We start from the raw sequence: 19,948 nt of genomic DNA on the forward strand, positions 1-19,948 counted from the left end.
CTTTTCCGAATTTATCGCTTTCACGAAGGTCTCCGCGCAGGTCTCCACAAAGGTGTCCACGAAGGTCTCCACGTAGGTCTCCACGAAGGTCTCCACACAGGTCTCCACAAAGGTCTCCACGCAGGAAAGAGACAGAATGGCAACCATCTCCAGAACAAGAAGCCTCTAAATCCGAAGATGATAGGGAAATCATATTTTCCGATACAGAGATTAAATCTTGGATAGCAAATGGATTAGAACTTGCATCACCTTCTAAAGAGGATAATGAAGCATTTACGTACAGGATGTCTAACAAGGACTTCGATCCTGTCGCAGATGTACCAGGAAACCTCAGCACAGCCTTCAGGAAGACAACGAAGTTCCAGAGTCAGAGCGTCCCACCATTCAATGCCAAGAAGTTCTCTCTTCACCACATGGAATCCTTCACGAAGGCCCCAGAGATAGATGAGAACTACAAGATCATCAACGACTCCCGAGCTAGGACTTACAAAGTGGTGGATAAAAAGTTGGCACAACTAGACACAACTACCAGACGTACCTTCTTTGGCCTAGCCAGGTCAAGAGCCATCAACGAAACTCTCATCACGAAGTTTAGGAACTCGACCTCGGAAGAAGATGGAATGATCTTCTCGGCATTACTAACCCAAAAGAAAGATCATCAGTTCATGTCCGAACATCTGGCATCTACATCAGCAGGACTGACACTATTGAGAAGACAAGGATTGCTATCTTCCTGTACGTGGAGTGAACGCTTCACCAAGTCACTATACAGAGCTCCATGGTCAGCACCATCTATCTTTGCAGGGGAAATTGAGGACGTGGCCAAGGAAGTAACTAAAGAGTCAAGGGAGGTAATGATGATCAAGTCCATCGACACACTAGCCAGTGTTTTCCGTCAGACCTCGCGCAACGCTACTCCAGCAAGTCGAAGTTTACAGGAATACAAAGAGCTACGGAAAAGAAATACAGCAGCTCCAGAGGAGGCAAGGATTCTTTTCGTCGCCCAACCAGAGCTCCCAGAGGTTACCCCGGAAGAGGCAGGACATCCAGAGGTGCCAGGAACTTTAGATGCTGGAGGATGTGTTCGGAATGACTGGAATCTTCCACACCCAGCCATTCCCATACAACCTTCAACAGTGGGTGGACGTCTACAACGCTACTGGAAGAATTGGGAAATTCTTAAGGACGACTACGTATCCCAGATCCTACGCAGAGGATACAAGATAAAACTACAAGCAGTACGACCATTGACAAGCAACTCTCTGGCCCATAACTATGCTGCCGACCAGATGGAGAACCTACTCGATGCCATCACAACTCTACTTGAGAAGGAGGCGATCGAAGAAATAAAACAGGAGCTCATCACGCCCGGTTTTTACTCCCCAATCTTCTTAGTACCAAAGAAAAAGTCCAGGGAAAAGTTCCGACTTATATACAACATGAGGAAATTCAACCAAGATTATCTACGCAGCCCCCGAAGTTCAGAATGATACATCTGCCTCAACTGCGACAACTCGTACGTCCATTAGACTACCTCGCCAGCATAGATCTACAGGATGCGTATCTTCACATCCCAATACATCCAGACTTAAAGAAATACCTACGATTCCTCTTCAACGGAGGTCACTTCCAATGGAAGGTCCTACCATTTGGAATATCGACGGACCCCTGGTTGTTTACTCAAGTGACAAAGCCAATCATCACTTATCTACATCATCGAGGTCTACGCAGTGTGCTTTACCTGGACGACGGAATTCAAGCTCATCAAGATCCCAGTCAACTCAGACTTCAACTAGACTTCACAATCAGGCTACTCACACAACTAGGATGGCTAGTAAATCTCCTCAAATCGGAACTAGAACCCACACAGGATCTGCAATTCCTAGGAATACGGTTCATCACATCGCAAAATCGCATAAACGTCCCAGAGGAGCGTTGGGTCAAGATACAACATATGATATCTCAAGCACTACTCTCTCCGTTACCACTACGAAGTTGGCAGAGCGGACTACCGGATGGACTAAAGCCATATCTCCTATGCTGGACTGGGAAGTCGAATGTTTGTGGAGGAACTTACTTATCAGAGCCGGAGTACAACACTCATCTCTACGTAGATGCATCGCTTCAAGGATGGGGTGCCCACCTAGACAACGAAGTGGCAGCAGGGAAATGGTCGAATCAGGAGCAAAGTTTGCACATCAACATGCTCGAGATGAAAGCAGTAATAAACGCCTTACTACACTGGTCCAGCATACTAAGGAACGCACAACTGATGATCCATACGGACAACTCCACAGTGGCGTTCTACGTCAACAAACAAGGATCAACAAGGTCAAGAAATCTTCTAGATCTTAACTTTCATTTATTCAGCATAATAGACATTTTGAACATCGATGTAAAAGCATGTCATATTCCCGGAGCCAAGAATGTGATAGCAGACGCCCTATCTCGTCCAACACAACCATCCCTGACGGAATGGATGTTACACCCAGAGGCATGCAGATGCATCATACAGAGGATAGGATCTCCTCTGATAGACCTGTTTGCTACAAGGTTCAACAAACAAATACCAGCATTCGTCTCTCCGATTCCGGATCCACAAGCATGGGCAACAGATGCTCTAAGCATCTCCTGGGAAGGACTAAACGCATATACGTTTCCACCTCCAGCTCTAATACCGCAGGTATTTCAGAAAATCAAGCAGACGAAGAACCTGCAACTGATTTTGGTCGCGCCCTACCGGCCAGCGAGGGTGTGGTTTCCCATCCTCATACAAGAAATCCAACCCTACAAGTTCCAGAGTGGCCGAACCTACTAATTCATCTGCAAACCAAGCAAGTACACGGCAATCAAACAGTATTCCAACTACACGCATGGAACTTATTAAAACTTGCTTGAAGAAAAGAGGAAACTCCGCCAGAGCAGCGAACGCAGTCACATTAGCTCTCATTAGATCAACCCGAGCAAAGCATGCATGCGGCTGACAAGTGGCAGAGTTTTGAGAAATACGCTTTAAGGAAGGGCTTCATGGCAATGGAAGCAACACATCCTCAAGTGGCGGAATACCTTTGTCATCTAAGACAAACAAGGCGGTTAAAAGGTTCAACACTCTCTACATACCTAGCGGCCCTCAGTACAGTTATCACCATAAATGACGGGTGTGAAACTGACTAAAGTACCAGAGATACTAGCTCTACTACGCTCCTATAAGTTGGAAGACCAACAAAAGAAATTCAAAGCACCTGCTTGGGATCCCAACGTAGTCTTACAGCATCTCACCAGTGATGCTTACGAACCACTAGGAAGGACATCCTATGAGTTTCTAACACATAAAACTATGTTCCTGGTCACCTTGGCAACAGCAGCTCGGATGTCAGAAATACATGCTCTGGACTTTGAACGAATACGATTTGATGCACATCGCAATATCATACATCTGGGATTGAGATGGGATTTCATAGCAAAGAACCAATCGCCCGGTCAGCAAGACAGGCAATTCCACATCCCAATTCCACATCCCAGCACTTTCGTCAGTCCTTGGACGACAGGATACCCAGGATCTATCCTTATGTCCAGTCAGAGCATTACAAATTTACCTACAAAGGTCTAAGATGAGGAAACGAAAATTCAAGCGCCTTTCATCCCTTTATCTACGGAGACACCTACAGAAATCTTACGTACAACAATATCAATATGGATGAGAGCCGTCACATTGAGAGCCTATAAAGCAGCAGGACTTGAGCCACCACGAGCCTCCAATCCTCATGAAGTCAGAGCACTGGCGTCGACACTTGCTCTACATGGATATTGCTCAATCTCGACAATAATGGAAGGCTGCTATTGGAAGTCGGAGACGGTGTTTGCCAACCACTACCTCAGAGACATTGCTACCGAGGATGTCTCTGGTATCCACCAGTTTGGGCCTCTGGTTGTAGCACAACAATTGACGGTTCCTCAAAGACGCTGAGATGAATCTCACCCTTTATCACATGACACTCGGAAGAGTTGGAGCTTAGAGTCCGAGCGCACGTCTATAGATAGGCTAGCATGAGTGACAGACCCTATACTTGTAAGGACTTACTCGTATATGAAGAAGGGTCACTTCTCCATTGATGTGGAAATCAAGTCATGGAGTCGTATAAATCCACTTTTACTGTCAGGAGAAGCGGTTCCAGAGAAATCTGACAAGGACAAATCTGAAGGATCAGCATAGTACTATAAGAAGTTCCCTCAGGTGGGTATGCAGGACGTAAGTCAGCATGGAATCCAGAGTGGCTTGACCCACCACTGTTTCCGTTGGATTCTACAAGCAATTAAGCATGAGTCAGGATGAGGAAAAGTATGTAATTTTTTTATTAAAATTGATATTTTATACTTATCCTGACTCATGAGGAGAGAGTGAGGGGCATGTCGGATCATGTGACACATTTTCCCGCCAAAGAAGTCTAAAGGGAGATAACACTGGGTGAGTGATTTTACGTCCGCTTTTTTGAAGGGAGCTTCAAAAGAGGGATTCAAGTGTTCTACTATCATTCGCAAGAAGAAAGAGACAAGCAATTAAGCATGAGTCAGGATAAGTATAAAATATCAATTTTAATCAAAAAATTACATTATCTAAAAACCCATTCACTTCCTGTTGGTGGTGCTGCTGCCTGCAGATGGTGTCATATCCTGTGTGATGGCCTGGTGGTGGTGTGATGGCCTGGTGATGGTGTGATGGCCTGGTGATGGTGTGATGGCCTGGTGATGGTGTGATGGCCTGGTGGGATGGTGTGATGGCCTGGTGGTGGTGTGATGGCCTGGTGGTGGTGTGATGGCCTGGTGATGGTGTGATGGCCTGGTGATGGTGTGATAGCCTGGTGATGGTGTGATGGCCTGGTGGTGGTGTGATGGTGTGATGGCCTTGTGGTGGTGTGATGGCCTGGTGAAGGAGTGTGATGGCCTGGTGGTGGTGTGATGGCCTGGTGATGGTGTGATGGCCTGGTGATGGTGTGATGGCCTGGTGATGGTGTGATGGCCTGGTGGTGGGGTGTGATGGCCTGGTGGCCTGGTGATGGGTGTGATGGCCTGGTGATGGTGTGTGATGGCCTGGTGATGTGATGTGTGATAGCCTGGTGATGGTGTGATGGCCTGGTGGGGTGTGATGGCCTGGTGATGGTGTGATAGCCTGGCCTGGTGATGGGGGTTAATGATGGCCTGGTGGGTGTGCTGATGGCCTGGTGGTGTGTGATGATGCCTGACAGATGGTGTGATATCCTGTGTGATGGCCTGGTAGGGGGTGTGATGGCCTGGTGTGAATGGTGTGATGGCCTGGTGATGTGTGATAACCTGGTGATAGTGTGAAGCCTGGTGGGGTGTGATGGCCTGGTGGTGGTGATGGCCTGGAGTGTGATGGGTGTGGTGTGATGGCCTGGTGATGGTGTGATGGCCTGGTGATGGTGTGATGGCCTGGTGGTGGTGTGATGGCCTGGTGGGGGTGTGATGGTGTGATGGCCTGGTGATGGTGTGATGGCCTGGTGATGGTGTGATAGCCTGGTGATGGTGTGATGGCCTGGTGATGGTGTGATAGCCTGGTGATGGTGTGATAGCCTGGTGATGGTGTGATAGCCTGGTGGTGTGATGTGTGATAGCCTGGTGATGGTGTGATGGCCTGTGTGATGCCTGTGATGGCCTGGTGGTGATGGTGTGATGGCCTGGTGATGGTGTGATGGCCTGGTGTGATGGTGGTGATGGATGGATAGCCTGGTGTGTGATGGCCTGGTGATGGCCTGGTGATGGTGTGATGGCCTGGTGATGGTGTGATGGCCTGGTGGTGGTGTGATGGCCTGGTGGATGATGTGATGGTGATGGTGTGATGGTGATGGTGATGGTGTGTGATGGCCTGGTGGGGTGGTGTGATAGCCTGGTGGTGGTGTGTGATAGCCTGGTGATGGTGTGATGGCCTGGTGATGGTGTGATGGCCTGGTGATGGTGTGATGGCCTGGTGATGGTGTGATGGCCTGGTGGGTGGTGTGATGGCCTGGTGATGGTGTGATGGCCTGGTGATGGTGGTGTGATGGCCTGGTGGTGATGGTGTGATAGCCTGGTGATGGTGTGATGATGATGGCCTGGTGGTGTGATGGCCTGGTGATGGTGTGATGGCCTGGTGATGGTGTGATGGCCTGGTGATGGTGTGATGGCCTGGTGGTGGTGTGATGGCCTGGTGATGGTGTGATGGCCTGGTGATGGTGTGATGGCCTGGTGGTGGTGTGATGGCCTGGTGATGGGTGTGATGGCCTGGTGATGGTGTGATGGCCTGGTGATGGTGTGATGGCCTGGTGATGGTGTGTGATGGCCTGGTGGTGTGTGATGGCCTGGTGATGGTGTGATGGCCTGGTGGTGTGTGATGGCCTGCCTGGTGATGATGGGTGTGATGGCCTGGTGATGGTGGTGTGATGGCCTGGTGGGGTGTGTGATGGCCTGGTGATGGTGTGATGGCCTGGTGATGGTGTGATAGCCTGGTGATGGTGTGATGGCCTGGTGATGGTGTGATGGCCTGGTGATGGTGTGATAGCCTGGTGATGGTGTGATGGCCTGGTGGGGGTGTGATGGCCTGGTGATGGTGTGATGGCCTGGTGGGGGTGGTGTGATGGCCTGGTGGGGTGTGATGGCCTGGTGATGATGTGTGATAGCCTGGTGATGGTGTGATGGCCTGGTGGTGTGATAGCCTGGTGGGGGTGTGATGGCCTGGTGATGGTGTGATGGCCTGGTGATGGTGTGATGGCCTGGTGATGGTGTGATGGCCTGGTGATGATGTGATGGCCTGGTGATGGTGTGATGGCCTGGTGTGGTGTGGCCTGGTGGGGGTGTGATGGCCTGGTGATGATGTGTGATAGCTGGCCTGGTGATGGTGTGATAGCCTGGTGGTGATGGTGTGTGAGGATGTTGAACAGCCTGGTGGTGGTGTGATGGCCTGGTGATGGTGTGATAGCCTGGTGATGGTGTGATGGTGCAATATCTAGGTGATCACCACCGTGTGTCAATAATCAAGAATCAATATCTATAGGAACTGGATCACCATCGTGTAGTTATGATATCAATAATCAATAAGATTCAATATCTATAGGAACTGGATCACTATCGTGTGATTATATCAATAATCAAGATTCAATATCTATAGGAACTGGATCACTATCGTTGATTTACAATAATGATTTCAAACTGAGTTTGACAATGAAACAGCTAATTTTCAACTCAATCATTTTTAAAAATAAAAAGCCCAAACAAACTCAAATTGTCTAATATGTATATGAATAATCAAGATCAATTTCAGTTCACCTGATCTGCTAAATGCATTTTCTCTATTTGAGTAAAGTCAAAACTCAGACTTAAGTTTGTTTCGAGAAATCGGGGCCTGATATCTGTAAAATCTGAGATAACACACGCAGTGATGTTTGCATTATCAAACATCCGTTGCAAACTGAAGTGAACAATTACCAACGAGCCGTATTAAGAAAACGTGAGTTTCTTCAAAGATAATAGTGACCCGACCCTTTCGATAAGTCCATTGTACGATTCCGACTATATCTGAAGAATGTGCGCATGACTTGCTATCAAATAGTGATGCCACAAAGTGTTCACGAAAAGGGGGAGTGTAGCCTAACCCCTTGGCTACATCAGTAAGAAACACATGCCAAAGAAAGTCTACAAACAAGAGGAACAATATTGTAGTTCATATGGGAAACATAATCATGTTTTCCGATGACACTCGTGTTTTGTTTTCAACAGATAAATGTTGTGTTGTGACTACTGATAGTGAGTGTCCCTTTCTGAAAAGACATCAGTATATGTAAGATTAAGGAAATAAAACTGTTGTGGTATTTTGTTAGATGTTTTAACTTCGTCGCGAGTATCATGTTACTGGGAGATTTCTGCAGTATATTAAACAGATGGTCATTGTGTGGACACACGTAGATGTTTGAATAGTGACCATGTAGCAGTGATGCTGATGTAGTGTGGCGAAGCTGTACCAGTGCGTATCGTCAAATGCCCTGTCTTTTGTAATTTGTACCCGTGAAGGTCCAGTTTAGAATGAACCTTCAGTAACCTATGCTTGTCGTAAGAGGCGACTAACGGGATCGGGTGGTCAGGCTCACTGACTTGGTTGACACATGTCATCGCATCCCAATTGCGTAGATCGATGCTCATGCTGTTGATCACTGGATTGTCTGATCCAGACTCGATTATTCACAGACCGCCGCCATATAGCTGGAATATTGCTGAGTGCGGCGTAAAACCTAACTCACACACTCACTCACTCACTTTTGTAATTTCGTATCAGACAGAGAGGTCATAATGTCTGATATTCCCATTCTTCTCTATGGCTCCGAAATATGGGGAGTTAAAGATAATGATTCCATTGAAAAAATGTCCACGCTTTATATTTTAAATATTTTTTAGGTGTTGGTAAATATGCCTCTAACAAAGCTATTTTAGGAGAAACTGGTCGCACCGGTCTCTTTTTTTCATCTCAGTTAAGGGGTGTCAAATATTGGATAAAGCTACTTCGTATGATTTCAAACAGATTTACCGTTCAATGTTATAACATGTTAAAAAGATTGGATGAAAATGGGAAAGATTCTTGGGTGTCTGATATAAGAAATATTCTTTATGTCTGTTTTCTTCCCTTACTTGGATATCTCAAGATGTTGGAAATGACAAGTTATTTACCCTTATCCTTAAGCAGAGATTAAATGACATATTTTCACAAAACTGGCACTCTCAAATATCATCCTCAAGATTTCTGTGTCATAATGCAAATACATAATCATTACTTGTTCCTGAAAAATATGTATCCGAACTACAGGATAGAACTTTAAGAAGCGCATTCTGTAAATTACGAATATCCCTCAACAAGGTTAATGTGAAAAATCTAAGAAAGAAAAATGTACATGTTAAAAATAATAGTTTATGTCATTTTTGTAAAGAAGCCTATGTCGAGGATGAGTTTCATGTTCTTTTCATTTGTAAACATTACCAGTCTCTTAGAAGCAGATACCTCCCTATGATCTCAACTGTGTACACAGATGAACAACAAATGTGTTAAACTCAAGAAATATCAATATTATATTATCTGTTTAGCTAAAAAAATATTTGATTAGACGGTAACCTATTTCCACGTGACTGTGCAATGTAAAAAATATAACAACAACACAACTGTACTATAGGTCAGGCGAAATATTGAAAAGATGTTTGAATAGTGACCATGTAGCAGTGATGCTGATGTAGTGTGGTGAATAGTGCGTTTCGTCAATTGCCCGTCTTTTGTAATTTCGTATCAGAGACGTCATAATGTCTGATAACCATTGCTCCATCACATGTGTAATGGGAATATTTTCCAGTTTAGAATTTAGTACCCGGAATAAATTGAAATGCAGTTAAACTCTGGGTATATGCGTTGATCACCCATATCCAAACACTTCACTGGTAATCAGTTTTGCTTTAAGCAGTGGCGTCAACTAAGGAAATGTGCATAGTAATTCCTGACAAAAAGATACCTTTGTGTGAGTGGAGGCCAATTTCACCAATAGGATGTTTACATCTGATGTTAATATGTTCTTCACATCCTAAAAAAACTGATATCTTGCGAACTCCGCTTCTGAGTATTTGTGAAAAACAATGATTAACTTTTGCAAAAAAATTATAAACGTAATCTCTCAATCTGAGAAGAAAGCATGAATTAATATCACTATTGATTTTGGTACAGTCACCAAGTCATACGCACGCACGCACACATGCACGCACGCACGCGCGCACACGCACACACGCACGCACGCACGCACACACACACACACACACACACACACACACACACACACACACACACCACCACCACCACCACCTTTGCCATATTTTATGAACGGTCCCTAAGATGGGTTCAAACTACCCGTGACCCTTTTGAGTACAGTTTCATATGCATGTTATTCACTCCAAAGCATTCTACCTTAACTAAAGGGTAATAAGATTCCTTAAGTAAATGTGATATACTAGTATATAGTACAGGTTAAATAAACCTGTAGATGATGATATTCATTAAAATAAAAACAGGAGTTTGGTGAGTTTAGTTTTACGCCACTTTTAGCAATATTCCAGCATGACGGGGTACACCAGAAATGGGCTTCACACATTGTAACCATGTGGGGAATCGAAACCGGGTCTTCGGTGTGACGAGGGAACGCTTTAACCACTAGGCTACCCACTACCCAGCCAACCCAAATGCGTTCCAACAACTATTCCATGATTGATCCTATTGCCATGGCAACACCAAATGTATTTTCATGTAAATCCTGCGATTCATTCAAAACGTTACAGTAGACACAGTTTAGGCTTTATGGTCAGTTAGGTCAATGGCTCCACTTGTCCATGGCATGTCAAGGGTCGCGCGAACTATTTATCATTCTTTGTTTGTTGTTTAACGCCGCACTCAGCAACATTCCAGCTAATTAATAGGGCAGCGCAATATAACCGGTTTACCGGTATTTACCGGTTCAGACATGAAAACGATACGTATTGCGATACGCTGATCGAAAACCGGTATTTTGACATGCATTCGGAAAACGTCGTAACACTCGGAAATCTTCGGATATTTCCTTGTTTCATTTGTGCCAAATATTATTCACATTTTTATTTTATCATGATTAATATTTGTTATTAAAGCTTAATCAAGCATAGTGATTTTGCTGTGTATTTGCTCTATAAATCAAGCAGTAACTCGATTATAAGTAGTTTTTTGTTTAAAAAATACTTCATGCAATATATTGCAATGCATATCGCAATACATGCTTTCGCATCGCAATATATCCCAATATGAATATTCTCGGCAATACCAACCCCTACTAATTAAGAAGATAACGTCTTTGAGAGGCATTTTGGAAGATGTAAAGATGAAGGAAAACCAGATTCTATGGATAGTTAACTTCTTTATTGCAATGAGTGCTATGTTTCGGTATAGGTGTAGGTACTAACACTGTTTTCACTTGCATGCACGTGCGGCGTAGAGTTCAGCGTTACATGTATATAAGTAGCCTTATTATAACACCTCATAAGTAACAAGAAGTTGTTATCCATTAAATCGTTTGCTTTATTATTGACTGTCCAACTTCCAGAATGCCGATCAACCATCAAGATGGTCAGTGTAAGGGAGGCAACTCCAATACTAATCGTGTGCATGGTTGACTTCACAACAGAACACGCAGTACAATCCCCATGGATCCGTCAAGTTCAACGTTTTTCGAATCAAGTGGCGAGGTAAATATGTGAAGTGTTATTTTAATTGCCCTGCACTATTCATTTCATTCGTGTCGTGTCGTGTTAGTTTCATGTCCAACATGGTGAGGTGAGGTGAAATTGGGTTTTACATCGTGCTTGAGAATATTTCGCTCATATGACGACGTGCATGCGTGTGTATGTATGTGCGGCTGCTTGTACAAGCCCAGACTGAAGCTGGTTTTATAGTGCTAGCTCACTGAGATACCATGCCGCAGTGAAGCATGAATACCCCACTCAGACACATTATACTGACTCCGAGCCGACCAGTCCTTGTTGTACCCATTAATGCCGAGCGCCAGGCAGGGACCAACAAGTACCATAGTTTAACGTCTTTTGGTATGACGCGGTCGGGGATCGAACCCGCGACCTTCCGCTCTCCGGGCGGACGCTCTAACCACTACACCACGGAGGAGGTCATGTCCAACATGGAAGCTGCTTTGGTGGTTCACGCGGTTGTACGAAATACACAGGAACAAGGGTCTTCAGAGGTGTGTCATCCAAGTCGCTAGTCTGAGTCGAGTGAAAGATTTGACACATTCTTGATCCATTGTCCATCTGCTGCTCGTAATTACAAGTGGAATTTATACTTGTGTTTTTTATAATACGGCCCCTGGTGATTTGGCGACCACTCGATCTATGACGTCGCACAGATCATCATTGGCTGCTTAGGACAGATTATAAAAAACATGACGCCCCAAATGGCGAAACAGTCACAAACCTGTTCCACAATGCGATCCTATCGCTACGGTGATTGGAAGAATATATTAAAGTATAGAAGTCGAGGCCACCTAACGCTAACATCGCTTTGTGGAACTCGGCCCTGTCAGTGTTCTCAAATGCTTCTTTACTCCCTCGTGTCAGTAGCAGCAGCAATCCAACATCTCCAGCTTGTACAAAACAGAGCTGCCAGGATCATAACCAGGACAAAATGTCAGGAACACATCACCCCTGTGCTGAGGTCGTTGCACTGGCTCTCAGTAAAGAGAATACAGTACAAAATAATTTGCATCACCTACTCAACCCTCTATGACATCAATTCACCAGCTTACCTCAAAGACATCATCGGAATCTATCGTCGAACTCGTGTCTTGAAGCCTGAGAAAAGAGGCAGCCTGAAAATGTCAGCAACAAAAAACATCCATCGGAGACAGAGCTTTCAGTGCTGCTGCACCAGCTTTGAGGAAATCTCTGCCAGTTGAACTGAGATCAGTATCTTCCCTGGAAGCATTTAGGAGCCAACTAAAAGCTCACCTTTTTTAGCTATAGTCCGTTTGGCTCAAAAGCGGACCGATGAATTGCAATCTAACTCCAAAACCTATAAACATATAATACTCAATGAAACGCTGATCATAATCAAAACATCAGACCAACTCTGTGATCTGTTTGCAGAATTTATGTCCTAAAATTAAAAAAGTTGTTTAACAAACTATCATTAAAATTTTGACACAGTTCATTATTTGTTACGAGGGAGGAGTGCAGAGAAAGGGACAGCCAGGTGTTAGAGAAGCACGTGCACAAGTGCCGACAAAGTTATTGATTCATTAACCTGTGCTGTGCCGTCTCCTTCCATTCTCGCACACCTGGCTGTCCCATTCCCTGGTAACAAATAGTGAACTGTGTCAATATTTTAATGATAGTTTGTTAAACAACTTTTTTATTTTTAGGATATAAATTCTGCAAAAACCTCACAGAGTTGGTCTGATGTTTTGATTATGATCAGTGTTTCATTGAGTATTTTATGTTTATTAGTTTTCGAGTTAGATTGCAATTCATCGGTCCGCCTTTGAGCCAAACGGACTATACCTACTAGTTTCTCCACACAGCGCCACTGAGCAGCATTGGTTGGACATTAGGCGCTTAAACAAATGCATTATTATAGTTAATGTTTATTTACATGTACACCCAGGCTGAAAACGTTTGACAAGACAGGAGATCCCACAAGGTGCTCCAGACTGTACTAGTTAAGTGGAGCAGTAGGAAAAGAGTGAGTTTAGTTTTAGGCCGCTGGAGCAATATCACGGCTGGAGACACCAGAAATTGGAAAGGTTAAACGAGAAGTTTGACCTACATTCTGCCAACCAGTCTGGAGTGCGGAAGAGGGGTCACATGAGATGACAAGTGCGCATGCGCTAGTCAGACTTGAACACACTTGATGCCACGATATTTGGAGTGCCAGGGGTCACATGAAGGGGAGGGTCCCCAGGTACAGGCATGTGACCCCATCGGCACTCCAGACTGGTTGGCAGAATGTAGGTCAAACTTCAGCTTTGCCAAGGTAACTCTCGTTTAACCTTTCCATTCTACCAACCAGTCACGTGCCGAAGGTCACATGAGACTTCAAAGCAATATCGTGTCCAGGCCTTAAGTGAGCCAATAAAACAAGATCGACCAAGATCTGAGTAAGCTTTTGGCTTTATTAGAGTAAGCCAAAAGCTTTAACTCACAACCACATAAGACATTGTCCCTTGACAAATGTTCCAACCAACAACATATGGTAAAATCACTCAAAGCCATTAGCATACTATTGTGCCTGGACTGACCAGTTCACTTACTGTTTCTTGCTAGACAGAATAGCCTGTGAGAAATACTCTGAACTGCACTTAGCCAAAGGTGTATTTTAATATTTGGCAAAAGTTTTAGCTGATGACCAACCAGCTCTCTGCAGAATGTTTGAAACAGGTACGCTTGACCTCATCGCAGAAGACATTGAAACTGATCTCGTACTATGTGCTTTAAACCTATTTGTGTCTATACCAGCACGACTAAGACCAAGTTTAATCCATCTACTGACGGTAAAACTCGAGTATGAGGCTTGATTGTACTAATCAAAAGTCTTGTTTCTGAGCCTCTCAACTTTCCAGTTCTAGCAATGTACTCATTGAGAGATGTGATAGGACAAATGCTCCTACTCGGAGCATAAGCATGTACATCCACTTTGGGAAACGCTTTCCCACATCTTAACTGTTTAATATGTTCTTGCAAATAAAATGTCACTCTTGAACACTTGTTTCTGATATCCATGTGATCAATATCAAATAAATGCAATGTTTGCCCTCTCTGGGCGGTAGTTAATGAGACAGTAATACCAGTTTGATTGACAAATTCACTAATGAGAACTTACGCACAGGCGTCAACTTTCTCAAGTAATCCAATACATTAGCGTCCCATATGTCCGAATATCTAGAGGAAACGGGACGAGCTTGGTACACGCTCTTCATATACCTCTTCACTAGTGGGTGTTCTATCACCGGTACAACAGTAGAAACAATCAGCACAGATAAAGCACTTCTGGCTGTATTAAGGCTGCTATAACTCAAACCTTCTGAGTACAGTTCATACAGGAATTCCAACACCATTTCTACAGGGGGAGAAACTGATTCAACTTGTTTCCTAGAACAAAACTTAATCCATCTGTCCCAGTACGTCTTGTACTGTTTGCAAGTACTTCCTCGCCAGGACTGCAACATAACGTCGGCAACTTGCGGAGATATTCCTCTCTCTTGATTTCCTGACACTGGAAAAACTCATAGTATCATCTGATTCAACTGTGGATGAGTGTCCCGACTCCATGGGAGGTATAGGGCTTGGTTTCCCTGGGGATCATCCTGGGTCTGTCAAACAGAAGGTGCAGTACATGAGAAAACCAAACCTGCGTTGGCCATACTGGGGCTACAATGATACCAGTAGCATTATCAGCAATGACTTTCTAAATGCAACATGATATGAGAGAGGAAGGTGGAAAACAATAGAAATCTTCAGATTGCCAGTTCAACGTAAATGCATCAACATGAATTGCTCCAGGGTCTGGATGCCATGATATATATCTAGGGAGTTTATTGTTCAATCTTGTAGCAAACAAATCTATTTTGGGCACTACTGTATCAATAGACATAATATTTTCAAACACTGACATTTTAAGGGACCACTCAGTCCTGTCTGACAACCATCTAGAAGCATTATCTGTTTCACATTTTCAACACCAGCAAAATGAGATATGACAATCTTGACATGATTATCAATGCATTGCTGGGCTATGTCCCTTGCAATTTGATCACACTCACGTGATACCATACCACCCATTTCTCTTACATAACTAACAGCTGTAGTGTTATCACACTGGATGTGAATAACTTTCCCTGAAATTTGTTTTTGGGAGGACATAACAGCTAAAAGAATTGCTTTCAATTCCAACACATTTATGTGATTGTGACTTTCTGGTGGTGTCCATCTGCCATTAGTGGTGGCACCATTATAACAGGCACCCCAGCCTTCTTTACTTGCATCTGTCTGCAATGTGACACTTGGTAATAACATTACAATGTCTTTTTGTGAACCCTGGATAGTTTTAATCCACCACTGGATTTGTTCCTTACTAGCAACTGACAGTGTCACCAATGTATCAAAATTCCAATCATTCTGTCGCAAAGCTCTTACTTTATCTTTCGCAAGTTCTCTGTACTTTAATTTTCCATATTCGACCGCAGGAAAAGTAGATATCACCTTTCCAATAAAGACTGCCAATTCTCTAATTGTAATTGTCTTGTCATGTGGGACCTTATGTCCTAAAAACACCAAAGTGCTTGCCTTCTCATCATCCATGATTACTTTCATTCTGACAGAGTCAATGGTAAATCCAAGAAACTTGATCTTTTGACAGGGTGCATGTTGGGATTTGTAAACATTCACTGTGAACCCATGTTTTGTGAACAATGTGATGGCACTGAATCCATTTTCTCTACAAAGTAATTTATGTTCGTTTGAAATCAAACTGTCATCTATATAACCTACGCAATTTATGCCTTTCTGTCTCAGAGATGAATAAATTACTTTTGTCAGTTTTGTAAAGATACGAGGGGCCGATGCCAAACCATTTGGCAGACAGGTAAATTGATACAAATTCCCATTGAATCTAAATCTCAAATATTTTCTGTGTGAGTTGTGTATGTTCACAGAGTAATATGCATCCTGTAAATCAACAGATACCATGTATGTATCTTTCGTGACAAGTGACACAGCTGTTTCCAGTGAATCCATTTTGAAATGATGGTATTGTACATGTTTGTTCAATTCTTTAAAATTCAATATCATTCTAAAAGAACCATCTCTCTTGTCTCTCAAAAATATATTTGAACTTGAACAAATTACCCAGTTTCAATGTGAACTTTATCAATAACATTACGATAAAGAAATTGTGTTATTTGTTCAGAGACAAACTTTCTTTCTTTCTTACTGAATTGTATTGGTTTTGGTTCTGATTTTTGCACTGGTAATTCATTATCAATAAATTCCAGTTTTACTCCCGATACAAACTGTAAAATTGTCTTATCACTTGTCAGTTTAGCCCATTCATGGGTAAAATGTTCAAGCTGCCGGCCATATTTGTGTTATTCTGGCATATCCGAGGTACACTCACCTACCTGAGTGGCTCTATCCTCCAGCTCGCTGGGGTCGTCTACTTCCCCCTCCCCCTTTTTTGAAAGTGTTTCTTGAACCGGGACGAATTGAACTGGTTCGTTCCGTTCTCTAAAAAGGAGTTTGTCTGGGAGGCGTCCTGAGGGAAACTGTCATAGCTCTGTAGCCGTCTAAATCCTCTACCTCGTCCCCGAAAACCGAAGTTATAGGGTCGATTGCGATTGAAACCACGTACGGGTCCAACGTCTTCTCGGAAATCTTCCGGCTCTGACACCAAGACGATGTGCGATACCGAGATCTTTGAGATTTTTCACAGCTTCGTCACCAAACAGTAGTTCGGGTGTGCTGCATGATGCGGGCGAGCAAACTTGCAAAGCCCTGTATAATCCGCCGCAATGTCAAATCACAAAAACTCTTTGCGTTTCTGAACTGTAAGTTGGTATATCCCATAATGTTCAACACGTCCCCGAGTAAGGTAAGCATCTTCTCGAAGTGGGGTTTAGGAAGCTCTGATTTGTTTGTAAACAGCAATTCCATCGCGCGGACCGTAGCCGTCGAACTTTTGATAACACCATTTTGTAATTTTCTTCATTTTTTTGTCAACCGCAGCACGTGCGTGGCCCGAAACATTGTCCCATATCAGTTTATTGAGTTCAGGAACTTGCAGTTGCGGGCAATTCGCCGGCTTCAGGTAAGTTTTCATTCGCTCATTCACGGTAGATTCATTTTTGACTTCCTTGTTCGGTTGCAGATCAAATAAAGAGGACACAATGTCAATACGGTATTCTGGGATATTATAGTATGACCAGAAATTATTGAGAATTTTAGGAATATGTTTAATTGGATTTCTAGTATAAACAACCTTGACCAGCTATCAAGTGCTTGGTTTCATTCAAGAGAGACAACTCCGTTAATCCTTTTTCATAAGTTTGTGAAGAGTTATCCCCCTTTGTTTACTTGCTACCAGACGACATATGGTATGACATTGAGCACCAGGGAGGCCCAGAAAATTGACTGTCGGTGACAAGAGGCGGTTTGGTATTTTCTTGTTTCTAAAAACAAAAGAAGGAGTTTAGAAAACTTAAGGCTGGATATGATTGATAGAGGAACTGTGGCTGTCTGTAAGGAAACAATTAGAACTGAGCTGCATGCAATGGGTTGGCAGAAAAGTCGAGGAATTCCATCACCGATCATGAAACCTGAACAAAAGGATCGAAGGTTGTAATGGTGCTTACAGCATAAAACTTTTAAGTGGGACAATGTGATTTTCTCAGATGAAAGTTCTGTGTGGCTGTTTCCTAATACACTAAAATTCTGGTTCAAACAAACTGAAAAACCTTTGTATCAGCGCCAAAGTACAGTCCGAAATTTAACGTGTGGGGTGGCATATCTGTGTTAGGGGCAACGCCCCTCTGTGTATTTGAAGGGAATATGAACAGCGAGCGGTACACAGATATTCTCGAGGGACATTTACTTCCATCTGCTCACGTGTTCTATGGAAATTTTTGGATTTTCCAGCAGGACAACGACCCAAAACATCGTTCAAAGCATTCACAGGCCTGGTTTCGGACCCAAAATATGACATTATTAGATTGGCTAAGCTATAGCCCTGACCTAAATCCAATAGAAAGTGTTCAGGGACTGATGAAGGTAAGTGTCAATAGGAAAAATCTGGCAAATATTGCTGAAATGAAAGAAGAGGTGGTCCGATATTGGGACAGCATGGACCACGACTTTCTAACTTCTTTGATCAGTTGTATGCTCCGCCGCATTGAAGCCTGCATTGCTGCCCATGGTGACTTGACAAAATACTAACTGTTCACCTGTCTTTGAATCTGGAGTTATGTTCTGCTAATATTCACATTTAATACGCGAGTAATGAGTGAAATTTTTTTTTAAAAATTACAATCTTAAATTCTCAATAATTTCTGGTTGTACTGTATCCCCTTTCTCTGCAGCTAAACCCAGACTTTCTTTCAGAAAGCTGGTCAATGCCATTAGTATCACTATTTCCACTGCACATTTTGTTGGAATCAACATCATCATTGTGTTTGTCAAGGAAGCAGTAAAAAGGGTCTTGCGTGGAAGAGTTGACAGGTACTTGTCCCGAATCTAGACCATAACCATCATCATCATCATCATCATCATCATAATATTCAACTTCGTCACGACAGTTGTTGTTATAAAGTCCCTCACTCAGTTTAGTGAAATTATTTTCCATGTTACCACTGAGCTGGCTCAGACCAGAGTTCATTTTATTCATTTCCGACATGGCCATCATTGTCGTGTCAAGTGACACGGGGAGTGAATCGTCTTTAGATTGTTTTGAGGTGAACGCCTCTCAAGGCTCTTCGATTTCTCGTCAGATTTGGCGCTTTTCTTCCCACGTGGGGACGAGAGCATGGCGTCAGCCATGGTCATGAATCCGATTTCAAACGAAATACTTTCTCTGAATCTACACGATTCTTCCAAGATTCAAGTTTTGTTATGACACCTCGGGTCATAAATATGCTCGCTTCAAATACGTGATTATTTGAATCAAATATAAAGTCACCTCAGGTTTTTTTCATCCAAATACCAGCTCGCTCAAAAAGCGTCTGACCATAGCGCGAGTCGCGAGTGCTCTGACTAGCGTATATGCACTTGCCATCTCATGTGACCTTCGGCATGTGACTGGTTGGTAGAATGGCTTCACATGTTATACCAATGTTGGGGATCGAACCCGGGCATGAGTGAGTGAGTTTAGTTTTACGCCGCACTCTGCAATATTCCGGCTATATGGCGGCGGTCTGTAAATAATCGAGTCTGGAGCAGGCAACCCTGTGATCAACAGCATGAACATCGATCTGAGCAATTTGGAACCGATGACATGTGTCAACCAAGTGAGTGAGCCTGACAACCCGATACCGTTAGTCGCCTCTTACGACAAGCATGGGTTACTGAAGATCAATATTTAATGGACCGTCACGGTTTGAACAGTGCATGACCCAATCCAAATTAAAATTCCCCTTTAACAAAGTGAGACTTTCCTGTTTCCTGTTGACAATTCATGAAAATTCATTTAATACGTGTTTGAACAGTGCATGACCTAATCTAAAAAGTGACTGGCTTGAGCATGTGTTTATAAATCACTCAAAAAAAGAAAGAAAACAGAATAACATGTAAAAAGATGAGCCTATCTTGCCCCACCACTGGCACCAATCGTGACCAAAACGAAGGCTAGTCAAAT

This window comes from Haliotis rubra, unplaced genomic scaffold, assembly GCF_003918875.1.
Source record: "Haliotis rubra isolate DU_JTF1 unplaced genomic scaffold, ASM391887v1 Scf670, whole genome shotgun sequence".
In the NCBI taxonomy this organism is placed as follows: Eukaryota; Metazoa; Mollusca; class Gastropoda; order Lepetellida; family Haliotidae; genus Haliotis; species Haliotis rubra.